Genomic DNA, 26177 nt, shown 5'->3' on the forward strand with positions numbered 1-26177 from the left:
CGCGGGCCTGCCGCCCCCCCCCGAGGAGGGTCGGGCGCTGCTGCCGGCTGCCAGAGGAGCCCCCCCGGCCGGGCTGCAGGACGTACGTGATCCTCCTTAGCCTGCCCTTTTCGGAGGCTGCGAGCCCTGGTGACAAAAGTGCACAGGCAGCGAGGAGGAGGAGGAGGAGGAAGCACCGTCTGATCCGACCCATTTCCAGAGCGGGAGCCCCTGCAGCCGGAGAAGTTCGCGGACCCGTGGTGCAAGGGCTTCCTCTCCGCCAAAGGACGCGCGTGTGTGCGACCTGCGCCCGGGGCGCGGATCCCTCCTCCGCTCGCTGCCCCCCAACCTGGTCCGGGCGGGGGGAAGAAGGAAAAAAAGCCTCAGGATCCTCCCGCCCACCCCCCAAACTGTTAGGAAAGTTCAGCAAACACTTCGCCCCGTGGAGCAGGAAAACATTGTTGGAAGAAAGGAAGCGGCGGGTGCGAGCCGAGCTGCGAGCCGGAGCGGGAAGGGAGGAGGAGCAGCAGGGGAAGGGTGTTTGCTGGAGGGGGGTGGTCGCAATGGAGAGCAGATGTCTCGGGTTCCGGAGCTGCCAGGGGTCTGCGTGCGTGTGTAGGAAATGGCCCTTGAGTCGGTGCGGGCTGCTCCGAAGCCCCTCTTTAAGGGTTTCCCTGCGAGCGAGCGTGTGCGGAGGGGAGGGGGCGGGCGGGGGGACCCCCTGCCCCGGTGCCGGCCCCGCGCAGCCAATCTGGGGCCGCCGTGACGTCAGGGGCGCTCCCGGGCGCGGGGAGGGGGCCCGGCCGGGGCCAGGTGACCGCGGACGGGGCGCGGGGCGGCCGCGGCGGCCCGGCCTCGGAGCCTGCGCCCCTAAGGGAGCCTCGAAAATACCTGTTTGAAGCTAGGGGCGCCGGCTTGCCTTCTGCCAGGGACCCAGCCCGCAGAGCTGCCCGAGCGGTTCGGGCAGCGTACCTGTACTTTGATAATAGCTGAGCCTTTCTGTTCTACTTTAATAGAGGTGAGGCTTTAAAGCCCCAAAAGCGTAGTATACGTGCTTCACTCTGTAGGTGGGAACTCGAGGAAAGCACATTCCACCGTCTCAGCCTAATGAGAGCCAGAGGTTGCTTTTAGCAGAAAGCAGGATTAGGAGGGACCATGTTCTTCATTGTTTTTCTTTATGTTCGTAAAGCAGTATATATTATTAAAGAATGAAATACAAACCACAATTGTACACTGGTAATTAACATATAAGCAAAACTTCCCACATTTTTCTCCAGTGGGTCTTAACCAATCTCACCCTCTAGCACTGTAAACAAAAAAACAAAGTTCACAAAATAACCCAAAGGTTACATCTTTTAAAACACTCAGAAGCTGATGTGTCCGAGTTCTTTCCAAGAAACTTCGTGGAGAATCAGTTTGCAAATCCAATAGCTTGGAATTCAGGTCTTCCTCCCAGGGTTCTTCTCTGCTCTTTTCCAAAGCGTTAAGGACACTGACCCTGGCTCCAAACTGACGAGATTTTGCTCTTCAATGCTCTTGGCACAGCTATACAGCCGGCAAGGGGTGCAGGAGGGTTTTACATTGACTCAATTCTAGGCAAGAGCTATGCGTAAGCAAGGAGCACAATGGTCCCTTCCTCCTTAGTTCTCATCTATTTAAAACTGCTCAAAAATACATAGATGTTTTAAATAGATGAGAGATTGGAGCTTGCTATAGCCACATTGTAAGGGATCCACATCAATGTTAAAGGCTTCTGCTTTTTGTGCCTCCAGGGGTCTGAATTAAAACCCAGAGCTTGAAAAGAAAATGCCACAAGTAGTTGGGTATTCTAAATCCACAGAGGGTTAAATGAGAATGAAACTCTTTGATGCTTCAGAGAAAAACTGAGATAAAGCCTAAAAGTTTCAGAGCCCCAGTTTGAAGTTAACTGGTAAGTTAAATGTGAGACCACTGTCTCTTCTCGTAGCAAACATATACATCTATTGTCTTTTTAACTTGGAAGGCTTTCCCAGCAAGTGAACTGTTCAGCCTTCCAAAGGCTAATTATTGTGAATTCCAACTATGCTAAGTGTTTTTACAGTATTTAGGGAACAGAAAAATACCTTGAAACCAGTGTGGGGAGGTGAGGACTGAGTAAGTAGAGAGAAACTGATGTGCTACTCAGGATTGTTGCTCTGCACAAGGCTGCTCTCCTTCAGAAGTTTTCCAGAATGAGATCACAACTCCGTGTGTGGCTGGGTTTGTTGAACAGAGGGCAAAAACTGCATCATTCCACAGCAGAAGCCAGTTGCTTTTAAGAAATGTGAGGTTTAAGTCATGTCAAGCAGGGGGCAAATGTGGTGTTTTACTGGCTACTGTACAGCAAATGGTAAGGAACCTCAAGGGAAATATATTCACAAAGGTGGATGCCTTGCACAGAATCATCAAGGTATAAAAACATTCTTGAAAAATTGAAAAATGAAATTAATTGCTAGAGGTCAAGCACTCCTCACAAATTTACATGGCAGATCTGATTTTCAGTGTTCTCTCTTTTTTTTTTTTTCCCTCCAGCAAGGAAATCCACGCTTTTCCATTTGTCTGCTATCTGGTTTTGGTTCCTCCGTCCCTCCCCCTCCTCCTCCTCCACAAGTCTGGAGGGTCTCGGATGTTAGGGACCAGGTTTGGCTGCAGTAACACATCAGGTTGGCCACAGAAGTTTTAACAGCTAAAAGAGAACTTCAGTGAACCACCATTGCAGACTAAAGCTCAGCTCAAAATTTCTTCACATGTAGAAGTTTCTGCTTCCAAAGGACAAAAAGTGCATCCAGCACCAAACAGCCAGATGCTGGCCTTTTAAAATCAAGTCAGGTGGCTACTAAAGTTCTGAGGATTCTTTAGTAAATGGTGTCACTGCTTGTGGGGAACCTGCTCTGGCTGTCTCCCCACCTCCTGTGGAAAAGACTCTGATTTGAGTTAGCAGTGACAAACAGGAATTAATATCTCACACCCCCTTTCAGGCACACCTCTCTTTTGAAGAAGAGTTGGGAAAGCAGTTTGCACTGTTTCTGTTCTTGTCCCCTGTGGTTTGTGACTAAAGGGTGGACGTAAGGAAATATAAAGCTCCTTAGTCTGTACACCACCCACCAGAGGGGCAGACCTCTGGATGCTCTGCTGTAAGGGTGAGGGTGAGGCTGAGAAGGGCAGAACTCACTAGAAGACTGGGAGCAGGACAGATGCAGGAGGCAGAATTGCTGCCTGATGAGATGGCAGGATTGCTTCAAGGTTTAAAGGCTTAATGGATAGGGGAGAAGCCAGTTTGAGAGCGTATCTACAAGAAGAACCAAAATAGCATTATTTAAACCAAAATAAAAGGAAGAACTAAACTGCTGTGTATGTTTTTGCTCAAGACTTATGACTTTGGGGTCGCTCCTATGAGTTGAATGAGGAAGGACTGTTGTTTTGAGCTGTCAAAGCTGGCAGCACTCAGATCTCCACCATTCTTTTCATCAAATGACTGTTACCCCGTGTCACATGGAGGATATGTTTGGGGCGTAGGCTCACAGGGCAACACTGGGACCTTTGCAGGACCTTCAGTGAGGATGTACAGTTATGCTGAGGGTGAAGTCATCTGAGCACGGTGATCACCGAGCCAGCCTTATGCATCACAGTGCCACCATATCTCCCTGTGGCACAATGTCCTCATTAGCCAGGCAGTAAGTTGATGATTGGCAGTGCCTGATGTGTCCAGCTGCGGGGCCAGTAAATGGCTCTGGTGATCTTGTAGATCCACCAGGCAGCAAGCCTTGGCCTGTAAGGAAAGCTGGGTTGGGAGCTCCCATTTAACATTAGAATTTGACAATGCTGAATGCTGTGTTTAACCTCAATTTTGGCTATAGAAGAGAACTTTTACAGTACTGTAGCTCCATTAGCTTCAGTAATATTACTCCAAACTTCTTTTGAGCTAAAGGAGGAAAAGCAGTCTATAATTTCCTGTAAGATGAGAATCAGCTGGAGAGCTGTATTTGCTCTTTTCCTTTTCTGTACTATGCAATCATCTGCAAAAAAGTCCTGTATTTTGCAGGCTAAATTATACCTTTAGCCATAGCTCTGTACAGGTAACATGACACTAATTTGAAGAGTATTTCTTTTGAACAAAACGTAACAGCTTAGTCTCACTGTGATCAGAGTAGGAAAAAGAAGTAATTGGTGTTTATTATGTCACTAAAGTATATGGCACACGTGACTCTGAATACATACCTGATTTGCCAAGTAAGACCATGTAGATACCAGCATCATTTCTGCATGCTGTTTTTCAGAACAGAACCCTGATTGTTGTTTGTTCTTTCAGGCAGAAACTGTAATTACTCTACAGTTTGCACTAATATCCTGAGGCCTCAGCTGTTCCTGAGTATTACCAGAGTATAAATATCATCAATAATATTTCACAAAAGGACAAGTCTTGCTCACTCTATTCATGCAGGCACTTACATCCACTTCCAAGGAACTCAGTCAGACTAGGTCTGGATGGATGTGTGAGGCTTTGGGGGGAAGCAGCTTAGCTTTGCTGTACCCATTTGCTGCTGGTGACCTTCCTTGTGATTTGGAGATCTCTAATGACCATACTTGGCACATCCCAGTAATTCCAGACTCACACTATGTTACCTTGGGTAACCAGCTTTCTGCCTACCCCTCCTTGGATTTGCTGAATCCAAGATGCATGAATGTGCCTTCCCCAGCACGTTCTCTGAAAGATCTCCCAAAGCCACTCTCCCACTGCCACTGGAATCAGGGCTCTGCTGCATTAGCACTGTACACACAGGCTGGGTGATAAATCCTGACTGCTCTTCTGACTGGAGTCATGCGGTCCTGAAGCAGACTAGCTTTTCAGGGGCAAAGGAACTTTTATGATAAGCTTGGTCCATGATGTGAATTCGTATCTTGGAGCAGTACAGATCCTGTGTGGCACTCAGTTTCTGAAGCAGACAGATGAGCATGCAGATATTCCAAAGCCACAAGTCTGGATGGGAAAAGAAAACAAAGTAATGATAGTGGGAGTAGGGGTCATCATTCCCACTCGTACTGCTACCAAAAGAGATTAGGACTCTTTTTTCTTGCATTAAGTCACACTGAAAGCTGGATCCGTTTGGCAAAAGCCTGAGGTCAGTCTGTCGCTACTGACCACCACCATATCCAGCAAAATACACTTAAGGCAAGTAGGAGTAGACTTCTTTATAAGTTGCTGACAGTAGCTGTGGTAAAAGAAGTTGTGTGGATTTTTATAGTCCTGAATTCCATTTTTCCGAACAAGCAGAAATCCCTTCTAGAATATTTGGCAGTTTCACAGTCATCCTCACATACAGAAAATAACTGATTCAGAAATACAAGATTTTTTTCAAGATATGAAAATCTCCACACTGTGCTGTTGCAATTATTCTTCCCCTCAAGGAAATAAATATATCTTGTCTACAAAACAATTAAAATATCTATGGAACTTTTTTATTACACCATTCCTTGCAATTGTTTGTTTCTTTTTACAATCCCGTGTACACTGAAAATAAATAAACTGCAGAGGAAATTAGGTGGAAAGGACCACAAAAATAAGAAATTACATACAATTATTTCACTTTACCTTAGGAGAAGACATGTTTAAACTAACATATTCTTCACAAAAGCAAAGTAAATATTATAACTGATATTTGAAAACTCTCACAGCGTGACTATGTCGTATGCCAAGAATACTAACCTCTACAAAAATAAACTTCAGCAGTGGACCCTGCACTGTGTGCTGCTCAGACTTATGAAAGCTGAAGGAAAGAGAGTCTGCGTAAAATAAAGCTGCTTCTGAATGTCTTAAAGTTTTCATAATTGTGCATAATCTAGGCAGACCAGCAAATCAGCATAAGTGGAAGTGAAGCAGACAAAAGTGGTAACTATGAAAAGAGGAGCCCTGGCTCATGGGAACACCAGCCATGATTACCCCTGCAGCAGCTGCTGAATAACCTGAAAGGTAATGTTTTCACAGCCTTGTCTGTGTTTGGTCTCCCCCTTTAGCCATAGCCTGGGATGATGTTGGGTGGACAGCTTGGGTATCTACTGTCCAGTTTAACCTTCCTTTGCCTGTCACAAAGTACTGAGCCCTACTTAGTACCTGAGCTTGACTGTCAAGGTAAACAATTGTTTCAAGACCAGCTGGGCACCCGGAGCAGCAGACCCTGCGTCTCTGAATTTAAAAAAGGGCAGAATACTACTTCTAATGATGCGCTTGGAGCAGCTCCCAGCACACCAATGTTATAGGTGGGGAGTGTGTGTATAGGTTCTCTGTCTGTTGCTCTTTCAAGGTTTGTGGTGGAAGGTGATGGAATGAAAATTACAAGCTTTTTTTTTTTTGTTTTTTTTTTGTTTTTTTTTTTTTTTTGTTTTTAAAGTAGGTAGGCAATAACATGCTGGGCTTTCATTTCCATCACTTTTCCTCCAATAGCTAAATGTGTCTGCAGAGATGTTTAATGTCAGTCTGCAGTGTGTCTGTGTTATTCATCAGGATGCTTGCACACTGACCCTGGTCTGAGCAGGAGGACCTCTGAGGGTCCCCTCTGCCCTCAGTTACCATATGCATCTGTGATGAGGTGTGGCATCATGCCTAACAAGCAGCCTCAGGTGGAAACAGGCACAGCTGCTGCCCATTTTGGGTGGGTCAGAAACCCGTTTCAAGAAAGCAAGCCTGCAGGGTAATAATGTAGACGACTTCCTGGTGTAGGCTACACGTGGGAAGGAGATTGAGGGCTGGAAGAGCTAGGATATGCCAGAAGGGATGAAGCAGACCCCAGGAAAAGGCTAAACACCTGGGCTCACAGATGACACCAGGCACAGTCTGAACAGATCTTGCCACCAGGCAGGCTGTAACATAATAGTACTGTAGAGGGACACATCAGCCCAGCACCTGTATTTAGAAAATACAGATTCAGTCTGGCCTTATAGCAAAGAGGCTTAGCCGAGGAGGGCCTGGTAGGGGCTGACGGCACCAGATAATCAAAACATGGTCTCTAATTAGCCAAATCAAGGTGATGTGAGTGACTACTTGAATACAATCTTTCTCAGATTGTAGTCAGTTCTGCAGCGTTCACCTGAGCCTAAGAAAAAAAAAAGCATGATTATGAAAATCATAACTTTTTATCCTCCCTTAATAGCTGTATTTAAAATAAGCCTCTATGACTGTCAGATTGTTTCAAACCTGCCATCGTAGTTACCACGCTTCCCTAAAGCAGTAGCAGATGAATCTAAACAGTAGAGGGCTTGTGGTGCGTCCCCAGCATGGGCACGCCACCGTGCTGCTCGCAGACATTCCCGTGCGGGCCAGCCGCTGAGTCACGGACCGCAGCTCCTCTGCTGGCACCGGAGCCCACCTGAGGGGCAGCCTTCACTCCCTGCCCCAGGCTCGAGTTGTGTCTCTCATCGAAAAGCCTTTAGCGCCCAAAGGCAAGCGGGCCCCAACGCTGCACATCTGCAGGCTGGTTTGTTAGAATACACACATCTGCAGGGCAGCATAGTGTCACAGGCAGCGCATACGAGCAGCAAGCAGAGAGTCTGTCAGCTCTACACATCAGCATTCCTAGCTGAAAAAAAAGTCTGGAGGATGTGCCTCAGTGCTAAATAGCCTGTCTGTGAGTGATTCTTGTTTGAGTCACATGTAGTTGGACTGGAGAGAGTAGAACCATTATCTGTCCAGAACAGGGTCATCCAGGAAAGCAGGCATTTGGAGCATGAAGTTTCAGGTCATGTAGCCTTGTTTTCTCATTTTCTCATTTTCCTTCTGTCAACTTTTAGCCAGCAGCATACAAAAAATTAAAGTTCTCTAGATTCAGGATCCTAGTGTAGATGAATTTGCTAGCTTTGTTCATATTAAAGTTTAAAATTTTCTGGGGGAAAAAAAAAAGGAAAAAGAAAAATAAGCAGATTCCTATCCTTTTCTTCCAAAACAAGTGTAGCATTTTCTAGGACCACAGTTTTGACTAATCAGTGTATGTACAATCTTGAACTGAAAAGATGTAATCTGAAGACAAAGGGAATGATCCACCTCTGCACATAAGCTTCTTGTCTGCTCCTTTTCAAAGCACATTGATGTCCATCTCTGACCTAAAATCAAGTGGTACCTATACTCCTTCGGAGCTGAACTAGCCAGTGTTGCCCCTCATTTTCTGTGGGGTTGTAGCCATGGCTGACAAGGATCAGGATTCTGCTCCAGGACTGAAAGTTTGATGATTTCCAGAGTTGATTTAAAGGCAACTGCAATTATGAAAATCAGAAATTATGACTGCCAACAATTTAAATTGAGAGAAAGCCTCTCCAGTCAAGAAAACCTGAACGAAGACCATATGTAAGTCCTTAGCACTGACTGGCAAAAGCACCAGTGGTTTTTTTGAGTGTTTGCCAGTTTCGTGAAAGATACAATACATAATGTTTTCAGGTCTGCAGGAATCTCTTGTGATTCTTTACAGTTCAGCTCATCAAGTACTGACATTTTCATCTTCAGTGTTTCAGTATTTAAAGCAGCTTTTCCAAGCCAAAATTATACAGTTCTTCAGTCTTCTCTTGTCATCTGTTATCATGTATCTTTCAAAGACTAAAACAGATTTATACTAATTGATTTAGCTCTTCTCAAAGATAGGGCCGATAAATTGAACTTTCACACCTGCTACCTTTTCTTAGGCTTTCTTAGTCTTAAAGTGAGGTGGGCTTTTTCCTTCTGAAAGAATTTAAGATTTGTTTTTATTGCAGAGAGTATCTCAGTGACTTGACAACACCAATAGGTAGAACGAAGTCTTTTTACAAATAGTTATGCTGAACAAAATATTCACAAAAGCAGTTTAAGTATTTCCTCACAATTTGATGTAGGGTTTGTAAAGGGGAAAAAAAGAAGAGGATCCATATTTATAACTCACCTATTAAAAGTGTTTGTTTGGAATCCGCATCCAAATCTCATCTCATCTCTGTGGTCTCCAAGTTTTCAGGCAGGCTGTGCCTGAGGATTAAGTTCTGCCCTGTTCTGGAGAAACTGGGGAGTTTTCTTAACTTATGCATGTTTAAGGTTGCTATTAAGAGTTCTGATCAGCACATCAGGGAAGTGGGTTTTTTTTCTCCTTTCTTTTAAAACTTGTTTGTACAGATGAGCTAAGGCTGAATTTGTGTTTAAACTAAACAAACCTCTTTAGCAAGTAATTTTCTTAAATATAACTCTTCCCAAATGTTTCCACAGCTAATTTTTTTAAAGTGCCCATAATGATGTCACCAGGCAGGTAGATTACTATTCACATTACAAATAAAAATCAAAAAATAGTTTTCAGTGAATTCTCTAAGGAGCATTTTGTGAAGGAGAATATGGGTATCATATTGTTGAAAGAGCTACTAGGGATCCTTAAAGCAGGGAGCATTTTTCCTTCTTTTTTGTTAAGTGTGCCTGCTGTAAATAAATGTTGGATGATTTGTCTCATGTATTGAATGAAAAAGTTAATGTGACCATCTAGTTAGGTACACGTGTTGAATACTCCATTAGCTAGTTTTCACAGCTAAAAACCCCGTGCTTTAAGGCATCTTTTTCCTCTCTGGTTGTGCAATAATCATCAGTACATGTTAGGCTGTATCATGAAAGCTTATCTTCTCAGCAAAGGAGGCTTCAAGTTCTCTCTCACTGGTAAAGTAGTTTAGCTCTATGCCAAACTGGAAAACTTCACCCTCCCCCAGGGGTAAATAAAATCCCTGTAAGCAAGAGTTCAAGTTGAGCAAGTTCTTCACTAGTTACTCTTTCCATGAGTCACACACATCTCTTCTGCAGAATCTGTCCAGCTCCTTGTCTCAGTGATACAAGATCAGCATAATCTAAATTATCCTTCATAGCTGAAAACAATACTAACCCCTAATACTAATGAGAATAAAAGCCCTATGCAGTAACAAACCAAACTTTCTTCTCCTTTCCTTCTGCAGTTTTCTTTACTCTCTTATTCTTCTTGCTGTTTTTCCTAGGTCTGGTTCTCTGATCAAAACATCATGCTTACCTTCTCACATTGTTGATTTCTAAAGCAGCCCCTAATCATCCTGATGTTTTTCAGTCAGTGAGATGCTCTTCTTTTCTTATACTTTCTGATCGTGTCTCAGTCATGAAATTATGCCATTGGCATGTGGTCATTCCTCGCAGCACTCCAGGGTACAAGGCTTAGACACAAACCAGCAGCAGTGTGGTGGAGGACACAGAACCTGGTTTCAAGGACTAGCACTGCCTGTTAAGGTCCACTTCTAATTTGACTAAGGGTTCTTATATTGGGGAAAACCTAATGGTCTGAGCGTACTGTCTGATCTTGTAATCAACTAGTCTTGCACAGCATCTTAACTATTATATACAACCATTGTTTCCACAGCATAATTCCAGCAAGAACTATAAATAAGAAAATGTTTTTACTTTTGTGACTTACTAAACCAGAAGCACTGACTCAGAGAATAATCTATTTGATCCAAACAGGGATGTACAGTACAGTAATTAGAATCTTCCAGGGCTAGGTGTTATGTTAGGAGGGTACATGAGAAACCTTTCTTCAAAAGTAAGACAATAACGTTCAAAATAACAATGAATGCTTAAACTGCAAGTGTGGGTGAAAACCCATGAATTAGTTTTCCCTGTAGTGTTGAATCCCATATTGCCAGCCCATCCAAAATACCGTGCACAGCAAGCAAAGCAGTCCCAAGGGGGACCTTTGAGTTTTATTGCATATTATGGTGATATGTGCACAAAGGTTTGTGTATTGTCAAGAGAATCTTGTCAAAGATAATAATCCCACTGAACTGCTTGGAATGTTTTCACAGTTTCATTTTCCAGGATACGTCCAGAAGTGTAGCTGGCGATGTCTAGGCGTTGTGGAAGATGAATGATACTCTCCTGACCTTCAGTAGTAGGTTAAGCCACAAGGTAGCCCGTTGAGTCCAAAAGGACTTACACTAATATTTTGGCTGCATAAACCTGTAATTTAGAGATGCTTAAAGTCACAGGATTATGAGCATACTGAAGTAACAGAAACTATGGCACAAAACACTTTCAACTGCAGGCAATTAATTATTCTCTGTTTATCTCCTTGTTTTACTAGGTCTCTTCTACCTACATGTTTTAAAGTATACAAGAATAAACTTCATTAGGATTTATATATAAGACATGCTAATGTACTTAGAGGAAAAATCCAAGTCCCATAGCAGGTTTTGCTTTGTTTGAAAAGTACAATGGTGTGAAAGCCGAGCACATGGTTTAGGTTCCCTTTTATCACTTTAGAGTGTTGTCTGGCTTTTCCAAACCATATACAGAAATATGCCTGTATAACCTGGAGATAGGAAAGCACTTGTTTAAACATGTGCATGCCCACAGTACCACAATTTACATAAACTCAGAGTTGGCACCATGTTCTGACATAGAAATTTAGGGTTGCACCACACGTACTGAACAATTACTCTAATATTTGAAATACAATGGCTACACTGTTTTGTTTCCAAGTTCTTTAGGAAAAATCAGTACAGTTGGGGTTTTTTTTTATACCACATTACCTCTCTAGATACAATAGAAACGTATTCAGTGTATTATTTATTAATTAGCTGTTAACTTATTATACTCAAAAAAAAAATCTTCAAATTAAATCTTAGGCACAACTAACTGGCACGTGGGGAAAAATCTTTGAAATTCAGTGGAAATGCTGTAGTAGCCTGTGAATTCAGAAGTGGCAGGTGGAACACAGACAAAAAAATAAAAAAGGCTAAGAAAAATCTCTCAATTATATATACCAGTTTCATTGTCATAAACCAGCAAGTCAACCAAGCACCTTATGAGGTGTTGAGTTAGAGGAAAAGAGGTCGGGGGACGGTACCAAAAAGTAACAGTGCAAAGTAGCGAAGAAAAACCCCTACCTTTGTCCCTGTTAGAAGACAGTTCCCTGTGCTGGTTGCAGTTGTGATGTACACTGTATAAACACGCACAGCTCGGTGCTCCTGAACCCAGAAAAGGTCATTTGGAAAATCCCACATGTTTTCCCAGCTTTTCCTCACAAATTTCCCCTCCATAACTCTGCATGGATCACGGTCCAGTCACTTTTGCATATGGCAACTCTCAGTGAGCAGTTGTGAGACAGAAAGATTTTGGTGACGCATTCATTCCAAGATTATTTCTTGATGGCAAATCATACTTCTGCTTTCCTGGTGTCCAAAACTGATTTTGTCATCCTGACTCAAGGAAAGCACCTGTGTGGGACAAAGGCACTGAGTACACAGCTGCCAGTAGTATGCTAGGATGCACTAACCTGTCAGGAAATCTCTGTGAGGCTCAAAGAGAAAGAAAAGGTGCTTAGCTGTTCAAAATTACATTTTTTTGAAAGAGACATTGAAAAAATGCGAGACAAAAAGCGATCTTTTCAGCCTTGGTCTCTGCTGCATTTGACTCAGGTAGACAGGAATTTTAATGGAGTTACAGGAATGCTATGGCAATTTTTTTTTCTTGTACTTCAGTAGTTCTCAGCAAAAATGTCAGCTTATCTGGGTTTAAGCTGACACTGCCATGGCTCATTGTCTCAGGTTCATTTGTAACACTGTCTAGTTCTATTAAGCAGCTAATAATACTCACACCTACGCAACACTTTTAATTTATAGACTTCAAAACACTGGCACAGCTGTACCCCCATTTTACACAGGGGAAAAGTCAAGGAAAGCAAGGCCAACACTGGACTTTCTAATGCACACAGCAGTTTGGGTGGCAAAAGGATGATGGATATTACTTGTTTTTATCCTCTGGTGTGCTGGAAAAGGGTTTAATTAGACACAGTGGACTTCAAGTGTGCAGCCATTTACAGGGCTGAAGGCCCCACAGGGTTCCTGTGTCTCACAGGCATGACTGGTCGTGTTTTGGGGGTGGGAGCTCAGCCTGAAATGTGGGAGCCCCCCTCTGCCACAGCCCCAGGCACAGCGCATCTTCTGCACCCAAACACAGCCTGCTCCCATCTTACAGGGAGCAGCAGAAACACAGAGGGGAGAGACACGCAGCCTTGGAAATGTTGGTGGCATGAGATCAGAGGGAACGTGAAGGGGAAACTGTGAAAGGAGAAGGGGAAACATAGCAGAAACTTCCAGGACAGTGAAAATACATTCAGGGAAGAAGAGGAGGGACACGCTGCACCTCGTACATGGAAGTTTTGATCCAGCAAAGAACATAAGCATTGCTTAGGCATCCTTTTAAATTCGAGGAGGTGGAATACGAAGATGCCTGAGCTTTGCAGTCTTAACACTTTTCCACTCTTATGTCTGTCTGTTTTCCTGCCCTGTGCTGGAAACATTCACAGAATTATAGTCCAGTTCTCCTGAGTACCATGCCCAGGTAAATGGAAGCTTAACAGGACAGGAAGCCAGCCCCTTTCATTACACAAGAACATGATGGACCATAAAGCAAGATCCCAGGGTGAGGCAGCCAGCAGTGCAGTCCTTACTGTTAGGAGCAACCCAGTCAGCCATGGGGCACAGGCATACCAATGTCATTTTCATAGCCTCATTTTCATTGTCCCACCACTTCTTTGTAAAGCTGACACGCTCTTTTAATTTCCAGCCTCCATTTATGCACCACCACTTTGTACCGACTCTGTGCTTTCTCTGTGAGAATTTTCTTTCCACCTTAGCAAAGTTCAGGCTTGTCCTGAGTGGATAACATGTATGTCAAGTTACCTGCAAGTCTATTAGCACATCACTTACGGATTAACAACAACTTCTATGTTTATACAGGACTTTATATCCAGTGTACTTCCTAATACCTTGTGATTGTTAATATAAATTTCTTTTGCAGAGGTGTAGACAATGTCTAAACCACTAAAAAAGGTGGGATGTTTAAGAATTATTAACTACATGAATAGATTTATCAGTTAAATAAATAAGCTTTAGCCTTACAAAGCCATTTAAATAACATAGCCTTAACAAAATATTTAAATAATGTGGAATTAAGACTTTAATAACTAGATGTACTAGAGAAAACACACTTCAATAACATTTTAGAAAACACCAAATACTAGAATGTTTAGTCTGACAGTGAAGCTTATCGGTTAAAAACCCCATGAAATATTGACATAGAGTTACTTGACAATTAGTCACATCCTGGCTCATGTGTTGAACATGAAATTCACACTGGACTCCTCTGTTGAAAACAAAATACTTTTTATGTGGCTTAAGTTTTAAGTCATTTGTACATTTACTAGTTAAACTGCCAGGTAAAAAAATTAAAATTAACAACGAACAGAAGTATACTCTAAGAATAGGCTATCAAGTGTCCAAATGCTCAAAAAAATCATAATCTGACTCTTTCTAAAACAGTTTAAGAAAAGTCACCAACAGCTGTTAGGTTCTGATTTCCTTTCAAAATTAGATTTTTAATTTAGATACAACTAGAAGGTAAATTTGGCTATCCCAGTTTAAGTATCAGTCTTCAAATAATGTTATTGTTCCCTATTTTGCAATAATTCCCTAATTACAAAGAAATTCTAAGTTGCTGGAAAGCTGTGCCATCAGACAGCTGGCTCAGCCAATCAAAACGAGGATTTTCTTTTTAAAGTTAATATTGCCATTCATGGCCGTGGGCTGTGTGCAGCTCTAACCCAGCTGTTCAGGATGACAAGGGAGCAGACAAAGGCGTGTTTCACCCTTTCAAACCTTACTGCACTGCTTCTGCTTAGCTTTTGCTTTGGGAAATGATGGGAGGGCGCGGGCTTTTGGCTGGGGCATAGCCCTGGGAGCTGGACGAGAGGACAGCCCGGGCTGGAGCAGGCACCTCCATGGGCTCCTCTTCTTGCCAGGGCTGCTGCCCCTTCACGGGACTGAACACTCAACCCATTCTAAGCACAGAGCAAATTTGTTCCTAGTGGTTGGGAAGGGGAAAACCAAAACCAGGCCCCTCCACCAGTTTGAATCTTTGGTCACGTCTGAGTGGGTGATCGTACAGGAGTGTGCTGTGGCACCTCTCTGTGCGTGGTAAACCTAAAAATACGAGACTATAAATGTACTGCAGAGCCAACAGTAAGTGAAATGTTTTCAGAAAATCCTAAAGGGAAGAGTGGAAAAAAAGCAGACCAGCCCTCTGGGAACACTGCTTTCCTAAGTCATAAAACCCTCAGTTTTCCCTGTCTGGAAAAGTTGTCCACAATGCTCAGAACAATATGCTTTTATTTTTAGCCTTTTACACCAAATAACCATGAAGAAAAAAATACCCAGTGTCAAATGTTGCGAGTGGGCAGAAGTACCCCCTTGTAGTTAAGATAGATATGTTTTTAAAAGCTGGAGTTTGAGACATGAAATTGAAATTGTTCAATTTACAAGTAAATTTAATATTTCAGGAACATGTTTATGTCCTTAACTAAAACATGGTTTGAAATGGCTTTAGTTTTTTATGCCACGTGTAAAAAATATTTCATGTTCTTCACTTTGAAATTCACAAAAATTTAGAATCTTAAAAAAGTCCTGAAAAATGGACATGCCAAATGTGTTGTTAATAAACCAAAAAAATTTATTTTATTGAATAAAATGGCTTGAAAACAAGCCAGACTTCCAAAATAGAAAGGAAGATACATTTTTCTCTTCTTTTTCTGAAGGCATATAATCAAAAACTTGGTGGAGCATGGAGCAGCAGACTGTATTAATTAAACCACAATTAACTTTGCGGCACTATTTGGTTTTGCATGGTTGCGCAGTATATTCATGCATATTGTATCTAATCCTGCTATCAACCAGAGAGACAAAACTCCAGACACCAGGAATTTGGTTTGGCTAAGCCAAGCACAGTGACTTATTTCAGATGCTGATATCGGTTTCTTAAAAAGAAGCATTGTTACTTTCCCCTGTATATTCTACAGCCCAACTCAGCTGAGGCTCAGACTGCATGGGCATGCTCAAGGCAAACCTTCAGATAACACCCAGATATTGCAGAGATTTATAAAGATGGTAATGAGGCTTTGCCTGGGTGTGTTGCTGTATCTACAGCTGAACTGGGTCAGAGACTGAAGCTTCTGGGCACCCTCCCAGCTGCTCACTGTTGCTTTTTCTTTTTTTCACTGCCAGAGGTCACTCTCTTTTGAGATCTGCCTCTGTCACTGCATGCTTAGGTTGACACTGTGAAATGACATAATTGTCATGATTGCTTTACCGCTGGTACCTCTCCATAGGTACTTGCATTACAGATAGTGAAGAGCAGAGTGAACTTGGTCAGTGGGCTTGCTAAAGCCTGCACCCACCAGTATGGCTCAGGCTGCTGTAGGAGTTCAGAGTTTATAGCAGCAGAGAGTCGCTGGAGGCACTTCTCGCCTTGAGTGGCTGGCAAACCCCTCTGGGTACATGAGCCCCTCTTTGCACCCCTCCGGAGAGATGGAACCCTCTACTCCAGTTCACTGGGCTAGTCAGTATTCTCAGATTCTGCTGTGCCATGTTTGGCACAGCACAGGATAGGTGTTAAGGAACAGATACAGGTAGGTTCTCACTGCATTAACACCTGTGGCAGCATTTGCCAGGAATCTAACAAACTGTAAGGGGAAGAGGTGATAAGAGGCAGGGTAGTTTTGGCAGCCTGCCACCACAAACTGGTATATGCTGAATGTATGTCACGGGCAGGTCCTGTGCAAACATCACAGCAAGCTAAACATTACAAATCCTAAAATGTCCTTGCACAATGAACATTTTAAAATAATATAGATTATATAAACGGCTGTGATTTAAAGAGGCCAGGAACAGGGGAAGGTAGCCTGCAGCCAGGATTGTACTGATTAAAATATACAATAGAAATATTAATCAAGTGAACTTAAGGGTAGGAAGCAGGCAGGAGGAAGGGGGAAGACATGACATAATCCCCTTAGTACCATATGATATTCCAGTGCCCTGAAATATGGGACAGGCAGACAGAAAGAGAGCAGTCCTGCCATTTTGGCTGGGAAAAGCTGTCTCTACCAAGGCAGGGGTTCTGCCTGGCCTGAAATGCCACATACAATGTCTCTGAGTGCCCACCAGTGCACACCACAGCTGGGGTACTGCAGCCTGCAGTGTCCTGAGCCCATGAAGGCCTTGAAGAGGATGCTTTCCAAATGTTGCTTTAATAGGGAGTTTTGTTTTACTTTTTCCTACCTTGGTATTACAGATTGATGGTTTGAAGTAAGCCCCATCTTTAAGGGCAAATCTCACTGTGAGTGACCTCACACACTAAAGCACTCTGTTCCTGCGAGCATGGCAACGTTCAAAGCTCTTCCTGCAACCAGCGTTCCTATCTATATTTTTCAGGATACCCTAACAATAATACAGTCAGCCTCCTCTTAGTCACAGGGCTGTTTGGGAGATGGTATCTCTGGGTCTGAGGTGGGGGAGCATCTGCCAGCAGACTGTTTTAGCCAGGAAAATCCTCTGGCAGAGGGTGAGTCAGGAGCCTGCCAAGTACACAGCACTACGAAGCAATAAAGCAATGAAGCCTGCGCATGCTTCTGCCTTCGTTTGCTTGCTGCTATGGAGGTTCATGCCTATGTCACAGCCCAGCTCCTGCCTTGTTTTGTTTAGATCTACCAGCTCAACTCAACTTCATTTTCTGCCCTCAGCTCATCTTGCTAGTAAACTGGGCACTTCTATTGAAAAATCCTTTTTGTCTCTATCCCCTCTTCCTCAGCACCACCCTCATGTGTGGCTGTGAAATTCCTTACTTAATTCTTTCTGTCCCTTGATTGTGACCTGCCATCTTTATCAGCCTCTGATGTTCAGGTTGCACACAGCACCTTGGGGCTGGATTTCCCTGGCAGGAGCCTGGGGAGCTGCCAACAGTAGTAATGAGGAAGATGGATGGAGAATCCCAGCCGGATTCTGTCACATGAACACACTGTCTTACAGTAATTAGGAACCTCACAGCAGCTTGGATATACACACTCTTTATGCCTGCCCACTACTCACTTGCATACTGTATTTTTCTTAGCATTTTTTTTCACTGATCTTTGGAATAGTATTTTGGAGCAGCTCTCAGTACCAGCAATAGGATAAATAGGGTAGTCCTGTTCATCTTTAATTAGTAGTTTGCAGCAAGGATAGTATGCAATATCAGCTTTTACTATCATAATTATATAAACTTTCTTGCATGCAAGCACCCACTCAGAGGAATGCATATGCCCATACCAAAAGTTCTTTCAATACCTTTGCTGGCATCTGTTGTATATTGCCTGAACAAAGAAAGAGAATGGATCTTTTCAGCCATCTAGCCATTCATACCTAAGGTCTTTGTTTCTGGGGCACAGGAATGAAGCTAGTCCCCAGGGAAAAAAAAAAAGGTTAAAAAGACCTCAATGTAATCTTGTTTCCCTTCATGATTAACTGAAGTTAGGAAAAAAAGGGATCTCTTTCATGAGCCGTAGGTCGCTGGAAACATACTGGAGTCATGCTGCTTTGTCAGCTGAACAGGAGCTCCCAGTGTGACATGCTGCTAAAAGAGACAATGCTGTTCTTGGATACATGAGCAGATACCCAGGGACGTATCCAGTAGGACGGATATCGTATGTCTGCACGCCGACCGGAGCAAATACTGCTGGAATACTGTCCTGGCCTAGTGCCTGCAGTTCAAAAGGGATGCTGATAAATTATAGTAACTTCAGAGAAAAGCCACAAGAGCATTTAACGTGGACATGACCGATCTTCCTTATCCTATAAACCCTGTACCAAAATCACTGTTTGAACAAAAGCCAGCAAAGGGGAATTCCAGGAACAGTCAGTAGAACACAAAATTGGTGCCCCAGGAGTCCCACTGCTCACCGCATGGAAGATGAAAGAAGACCATGATAGAAGATGGGTTGGTCACTCACCTTTTCTATAACCATGCACAGTCCTGAGTTGCACCTTAACACTTCCATTTCATGTAGCTCGAGCACTGCTAATTAGTTCCCTGGAAAATAAACATCAGCTATGAGAAAGCCCATGAATTCTGACTATTTCACTCATCAAAAAGAAGGTCAAGGACTGAATTCAGAGTTTAATACAGGAACAAGACTTTGATAACAACTGTTTCAATTCAGTAAAGGAGAAGGACTCTGAAGGTTGAATATGAATAGTGTCTTCATTTCTTAAGGTGAAAAAACAATTTTTGAATGTAATCCAGCATTTGAAATTTTGAAAAAGAAAGTTCAAAGCAGCTATAAACTCATTTTCATTTTGTTTCTTAAAGTGATTATCCTCCTCACAACCCTGTGAGCAAGTATTTCTTATTCATATGGTAAACGGCTGTAGCTGTATAACTAAGAGAAATCTCATTAAAAATATTATTTTCTTAATCCTACATTGAAAAGAACTAATAAAAAATTTCATGCCCATTTCTAACTTTCTACTTGGGAAATATCTATTTATGACATAGGAATTAATAAACCTGAATAAAAACCCCATACCTGAAACTCTAAGCAGTCCAGCTACTCTGGCAGCTCATCTCTTTTCTGATGGCAGCACACAGCTACTGACAGTACGAACCTACTAGCAAATTGTGCAGGGCCTTCAGACTTAGTACAGAACCACCCCCACCTCCCCATTCAGAAGCCTTTGGCCAGGATGACCCCTGCTAGCAGTTTTAAAACATCACAGTGGATTAAGGCACAGAGTGATTTTTTTGCAGTCCAGAGGTATGCAGAAGAGCTACTAGCAGATGAAGAAAAGCAGGGGATTCTGGGAACCAACACTTGCATTAAATGTATTTTTATGAAACAGCACAATCCCTCTTCCTTGGCTTCCTTAAGAATAGGCTAATAGGAATCACACGAGAATGATAAGTGCTTCAGCAGCCATTATTGTGGCTAGTGGGATTTTAAAACAACAACAGAATTACTGTATGTTCCTGTTAAATCCTCCTTGTCACCATTGATAGAATTGATCGAGTGTTCTTCAGTGAATAAACACATTGGTGAATTACTCCTTTTCTTGGTCAGCTGTTGTGTTGACAGGACTCTTTTATCCTTTGAGTGGCGGATGGTATGTGTGGCTGCTGGGAGGCAGCAGACAGAAAGTCAAGTCCAGGGCTTAGGGAACAGGCTAAGAAATGCCAGTGGAAGCTTGTGCAATGTGTGAGAATCAGCCAGATTCAGAAGGGAAGGAGAAGCCCTGTCTAGTGTCTGTTGAGCCTGATTTGGGATAGCCATTGGGATTATCTTCCTGATGACACAGATGATAGTTGCTTTTAAAGATGCCATCGTGATTTCAAACATTGTTTGATTTCCCCAGCAGTTTCAGAAACTGTCTCAGCCTCCAGGAAATCAGATGCTGCTGAAATACCTTGCCACAGAGGACAACACCAACACAACAGCAAAAGGAAATACCACTTTTTCACATGCAAACATATTAGTGATTAGAAGAGTCTTCCTCTAAATTTAAATGTTGCATATCATAACCCTCTTGTAAGTCCAAATGTTTTTAGTGCAACTCTACCAAATTAAGGGGAGCCATTGAAACTAGTAAATCAACCTATATATTGTACCTCAACATTGTACCTATATTTTGTACCTCAGCATGCCACATCCAGTATGCCTGTGGTTTCCAGTGATCAGAGAAAGAGCAGCCAGTGAAATTAAACAGGTATTTTTCCTCAGCAGTAACATTTGGTTTCCCATTTCTCCCTAAGGCACTGTCTTGCCTCCAGCAGCAGACCCAGCCCTGGCATTCCAGCACCATCCCTACTCCCGAGCGCCAGCTGGGCGGGGAGAGTTGGTGCAATGAACTTTGCAGCTACTCTCTGTGTGCGCCCATCAGTGTCACTGACCACATTCCTGGGACCTGACACACACTGGAACACCTCTCCTACGCATTTTTCTCCTCCAGTTTTGGCTCATTCCGGTGGTTTTCTTAGAAAAATGAACTAACAATGGTCGTATTACTTTAAAATGTAAAGCAGACATTTTGGCCCCTCAGCAAAACATCTTTAGAGTGAAATACTGGAGAAATGTACAGAAGATATTTTGACCACCAGAGGGGGCCTGTATTGTCCCAAACTTAAAGTAAAACCAGAAAAGCATGTTTTAGGAGAGAAAGAAAACAGCAAGTATGATTTGTACCAGAGTAGCACCTACAGACATGGAGTAATGACCCATGCCCTGAGATGAAGGGAAAACAAGTTCATGTGGGGTGAATATGGAATGCTATCTGGTACCCACTCCATCAGCTGTGCTCAGAAGGTATCCTACAGAGGAAATTCTTTAGGAAAAAGATGAGTTTTTCTGTGAATCTGTATGTGAAATACAATGGGATTATTTTGGCTGTTGTTTTAAACCGCTGCCTCCCCCATGTGCATTTCAGTAAAAACAATGCTGTAGATGCAACTCAATTTTCAAGGCTCTTATCATATGTCATGATATTAATATCTGTCTTAATTTAAAATTTCAATATTTTGTGTAGATCTAAGACAGGGTTAGGTATCCCAGTCACAGTACAAAGAATAGACTTCAGAAATACAGTTTACAGTTAATAATTCTAATTATGGTCAGAAATCCTAGCACAAAATTTAACATGTAAGATTGGAAAAGCCTAAAAGGTTTTTTCACCCTAAGAAAATGAACTGATCTACAACTGAGAGATACCATTTTTCAGTACCTACTTAGTTACTGTACTGTATATCTCAAAAGTACTTATTTTCCCTTTGTCTGCACTTTGCTTTTTTTATCTGTGTAGAATGAATGCAAACCATGCTTAATGCCATACCCCATGCTTGCAGTCTAAAGCAACTTTCAAAAAGCATTCATATATCATCATACTAATAACTAGGCAGCAGAAATTCTAATCCAGCATTTAATGCAAAAAATCCTGTTTATGTTCTGTGACTTTTATTGCAGACCATTGATACAAAACAATGGCATTAACACTACCACAAAAAAATTTAAAAAGATGGGAAAGTTACTGCTGTTTGAATAGCAATTGACAATCTTGCATGTTCTTGCTTGGAAACATTGTTCAAAGGAAACAAATCTTCCAGCTTAAAGCCTCATTCCTAGAGTCATCCAATAACGCATAAATAGGACCACTTAGACACAGCATTTGTCCCACACTCTAACTTATTCATCTATTTGTAGCGGATATGAGAGCTTGTGGGTGGCCTGACATGGTCCTCATTCAATTTTATTTAATTACTCACTTGATTTCACTTGAAAGAACTATTAAAATGGCATCTTAATTGCTCAGTATTATCCAGAATCTTTTTCAAAGCCCATAAACTGTCAGGGATTAAAAATGATGTCACTTTTCTGAATTCCCTGTTCAGAGAGGAAATGAAAAAAAAAATCTCCATCCAAGCCAAAATAAATACATAATAATACACAGCACTACTGCTCTGAGCAGGATTTGGGGAAAGCAGATGAAGCACTACAGCCATAAAGGTTTAGGCAGGAGAGGAAAGTCACGTTTGGGATTGTCAGATCCTGGATGATGGGTTTTCACAGCCACAGCCCACTCCACCCCCCAAACAGGGAAAACTGCCATCCCAGGGTAGATGAAAGGTCCATCCAGCCCAATATCCTGCCTTTGACAGCAGACAAAGGCAGATGCTTAGGAAAAGAATATAAGAACAGGGTGCATGCAGAGTGATTCCCTCTCCACACACCCCCCTCCCTTAATATCCTCTGTGTTTCCGACAATCAGGAGTTTAGGGATTTCCTGAGCCAGATGTTGCATCTGGACCACTGCTTTTAATAATCAAATAGAAACAGAGCCCCTTTTCTGCAGTGGCTTGGCTGTAACTGCAGCCAGCCTAACACAGTAGCAGCCACAGTGAGTGGCTGTACTGCTCTCCTGAAACTGCAGAACATTTCTTCCCATTTCTGACTTTCATACATAAAAACGCTATAAATTCAGGATTAGCCCTAAGAAGAATTCATAGCCACTGGACTTTATAAAGATAGATTATGCCATCAGTAGTCTTATTAAGCAATCTATTAGTTGAGTGGAAAGCCCTGTTTTCACATGCACAAACACATAACCTACATCTGCAAGCAGATGTTAACTGCAAGACATATGGAATCTACCCCTTAAATATCTTACATATCAGAAGAGTTTGGTAGGATATTTGATTCAAATGTACTTCAATCTATCTGGGAACTGGAAAACTAGAAAAAAAAAATAGATAAATGGTGGTATACAAGCATGGGGCACTAGTTGCATTAGGCCATAACTTCCCTTGAAGCGCTGCAGGTTCTTTGTATAGCAGACATCCCATAGTGGCTATAAGGACTAGCTGTCATGGATCTAGAAATTAGATTAATTTTTACCTTTGGAGAAGAGAGGAAGTCACCAGAGAATACCACCTTCTTTTTTGTGCTTGATGTCCATGCATAGCTTTGCCTTTTCTTTGTTTAATTAACCATTTTGAAAGAAAAAGTGTCTTTTATTTCTGCTTAAAATAAAATCATCCCCCTTTCTTCTCCTGATCAAATGCCACACACTTTAAAAAAAAAAAAATTATGGAGTTAACTCAAAAATAACTGAACTCTGGAACCCGGCATGCAAATAGTTCTAATCTTAGTGTACACAAATGTTCAAGCTTGAAAACAAACTGAGTAAGATAAAAATAAAGGTGTTGGCAATTCTGAGTATGGCTGCTTGGCATCTGTTAAGATCTTTAGAATGTCCTGATTTAACTCCCCCATATTTTGCAACTTGACACAGATATACCTGCCTGATCTCAGTGCTCAGAAAGCTCTGCAGAGGCAGCAGGCAATGAAGGACAGTGATGCCTCACAGTTATCACAGCAGAACCCAGTGGATGGTGAGGGAAAAGAAAGAAGAAACTGCCTAAGCACAGACACACTGGAGAGTGCTTTCTTCCAAGAACTGCAACTCCCAAATGCTTTTGTTGCACTTTGCTACTTTAAGCTCTGCAGTTGACTCTAAGGACTTGACTCCAAACAGTTCCGGTCCCTGGGTCACTCAGGGTATCACAATATACATCAAACTGCTCATACCACATGCCATTCCAGTGAAACAAGAGCATCACTGACTAATTTTATGATAATTTAGCTCCTGATTCATCAGTGTTTAGTTACATGTTCACCTTCAAGGAAGAAGGATCTCATTTACATACCCAAGTGGCTTACTTAGTTGGAGTTTAGTTTGGAGCTTACCTGCACCAAAAGCCATAAACCCTAATGCCCCTCAACTGGAGTTTCTAGGGTTTTAAAGCTAAGGGAGACTCGAAATTGAGACATTCCCCCAACATCAGTGTCAGACATTCCATTAGGTAGGGATGTGCAGGTCTTCTCTATTTCTGCCTTTCTTTCTCAGCAGCCTTTAGAGAAGTCAGACATCTTCAAGGACCTTGGATCCTCTCAAAACAGCTCCTGTCTCACGGAGCATTGAGGCAGTGGAAATAATGCTCACTCTCTTTCAGTCTCCATTCCTTCTTCTTTTGCCCTTCTGCCCAAACTTTCCTGCACTCCCCCCCAAAAATCATGAGTTCTGCCATCCCTGTGCAGCAAGAGAGTCTGTCTGCTGGGCTGAAAAGGGAAGACAATGCAGATGGAGAAACCAAAATCATCCCCCATTCTGTGGACCCCCTTCAAGTAATGATGCAAGAAACATCTTGCCCGTCACTTTTAGCAATTTTATTACTTTTAAAATGCTATTAATTGATCTCCATGTTGTTAGTAAATTCTTTCAAAATCATGAGAAAGTACTGCTATATAAAAAGAAATTGTCATAGACTTTACACACTGATAGGTGAGTTAGGATGCCAGCAATACCCACCTGCACTCCTGTTAGAGTCAGTGTGTTACCACACATGGGGGTGTGCACAGGCCTCAAGAAGTGTCCAGCCTGAGCCCTGCCATACTCATGCTGAGCTTAAAGTTAAACATTAATTAACTGAAAAGAAAGGATTGGGTAGTTCTGGGTACCAGGGAGACAAACACATGTAAGTAAAATAGGTACTGACAATCTTCAGAGCTCCTGAGAAGCAATGGATCATCCACCTGGAAAGTCTTTTCTATCATAGGAGAAAGTGCACTTCAATGATATCTGAATTTTCTGAGCATGAAGCATGGATATCTTCTCTCAAAAAGATAAAATTGAAAAATTTCAAAGTATGTTTTAACTCTAAGTTTGATTTATCATAAAGAAACTTGCCTGGTTTATAAATTAGAATTTGTATTTTTCTTAAGTATGACTTAAAAACAGAAGAAATGGATCAGTTTCCTCTGTGCCTATGTATGTGTATACATGGACAGGAACAGCAGCCATAACACATGTTTTATCATTTAAAACATCTTCCTCTGGGAAAATAATGCCGAAAGTGGCTATTCTCATTTCATTAATTAGAACTCAAATGGTTTCCAGTTTTGACATGGCTCTCAAGAAATGAGTGTTTCTGCCTGTGACTTACCTGATTTACATTCCATGTTGCTTGAAATTCAAGGAGTCATTCATCTTTACATCTTCTACTGTCACGTGCTGACTGCAGACATGTACACACACAGTGCTGCAAGCTTGCACCTCTCCCATCAGGCTCAAGAGCTGTTTTCCAAAATGCAGCAATGACAATTCATTTCAAACAAGACAGTCCAGTAGTTGAAGTTACACTGTAACCACAATTGTCAGTGGAAGCAGCATATTTTCTAAGAAATTGCTGGTCACTTCAGGTCTATACAAAATAAGGGGGGAAAAAAAACCCCTAGCTAGTTAAAAACTTGCCTTGCAATATTATGGTAAAGATTTTTTCTTTTTCAACTGTTTTTTTTTCCCCGTTTGCTGCTTGCCAGATGTTAACAGGATTGCAGCACATTTGCACAGCTCATGGAGATTTTTGACTGCAAGGTTTACAAGAGACATATAAAATGCATGTCCTAGCCTCTGATACAATTTATTATTTTTAACTAGCCTAAGTGAAAGCACTAAAATGCCCTGCTCAGCACTTGAGGAATGAGTATCTGACAAGGAATGCAGCACAATTGCCCCCAAATAACTTTGCCCTGACCCACCAAACACAGGGATAAAACAAATGAGATGGTTCTTGCCCCTCCTCCTTTTCTGAGAAGTCAGCATTCTCCACTGAAAATAAACCAGTGTCAGTAAGTGACAATTCTGGAATTCTCCTTGGGAGTTAAGTCCCAGCTGAGACACTAAATCACTTCATGAGAATGTGTCCTATTGCAAAACCTTTGTATCAGGGTCCCATTGCACTGTCCTTGGGTGCATTCTTTTTT

General features: G+C 42.3%; 1 long non-coding RNA gene across 1 annotated transcript; it reads right to left on the reverse strand.

Moving 5' to 3' along the window:
- Positions 1-4139: 4139 nt before the first annotated feature.
- On the reverse strand, positions 4140-25847 carry LOC108449674. The gene is made up of 3 exons (XR_001865934.1): positions 25358-25847; positions 18822-18901; positions 4140-4975 (listed from the first exon to the last, which is right to left on the reverse strand). It is a non-coding gene; the product is annotated as an uncharacterized LOC108449674 (long non-coding RNA).
- Positions 25848-26177: the final 330 nt, after the last annotated feature.

The sequence above is a fragment of the Corvus brachyrhynchos genome, unplaced genomic scaffold, assembly GCF_000691975.1.
Source record: "Corvus brachyrhynchos isolate BGI_N302 unplaced genomic scaffold, ASM69197v1 scaffold70, whole genome shotgun sequence".
NCBI lineage: Eukaryota > Metazoa > Chordata > Aves > Passeriformes > Corvidae > Corvus > Corvus brachyrhynchos.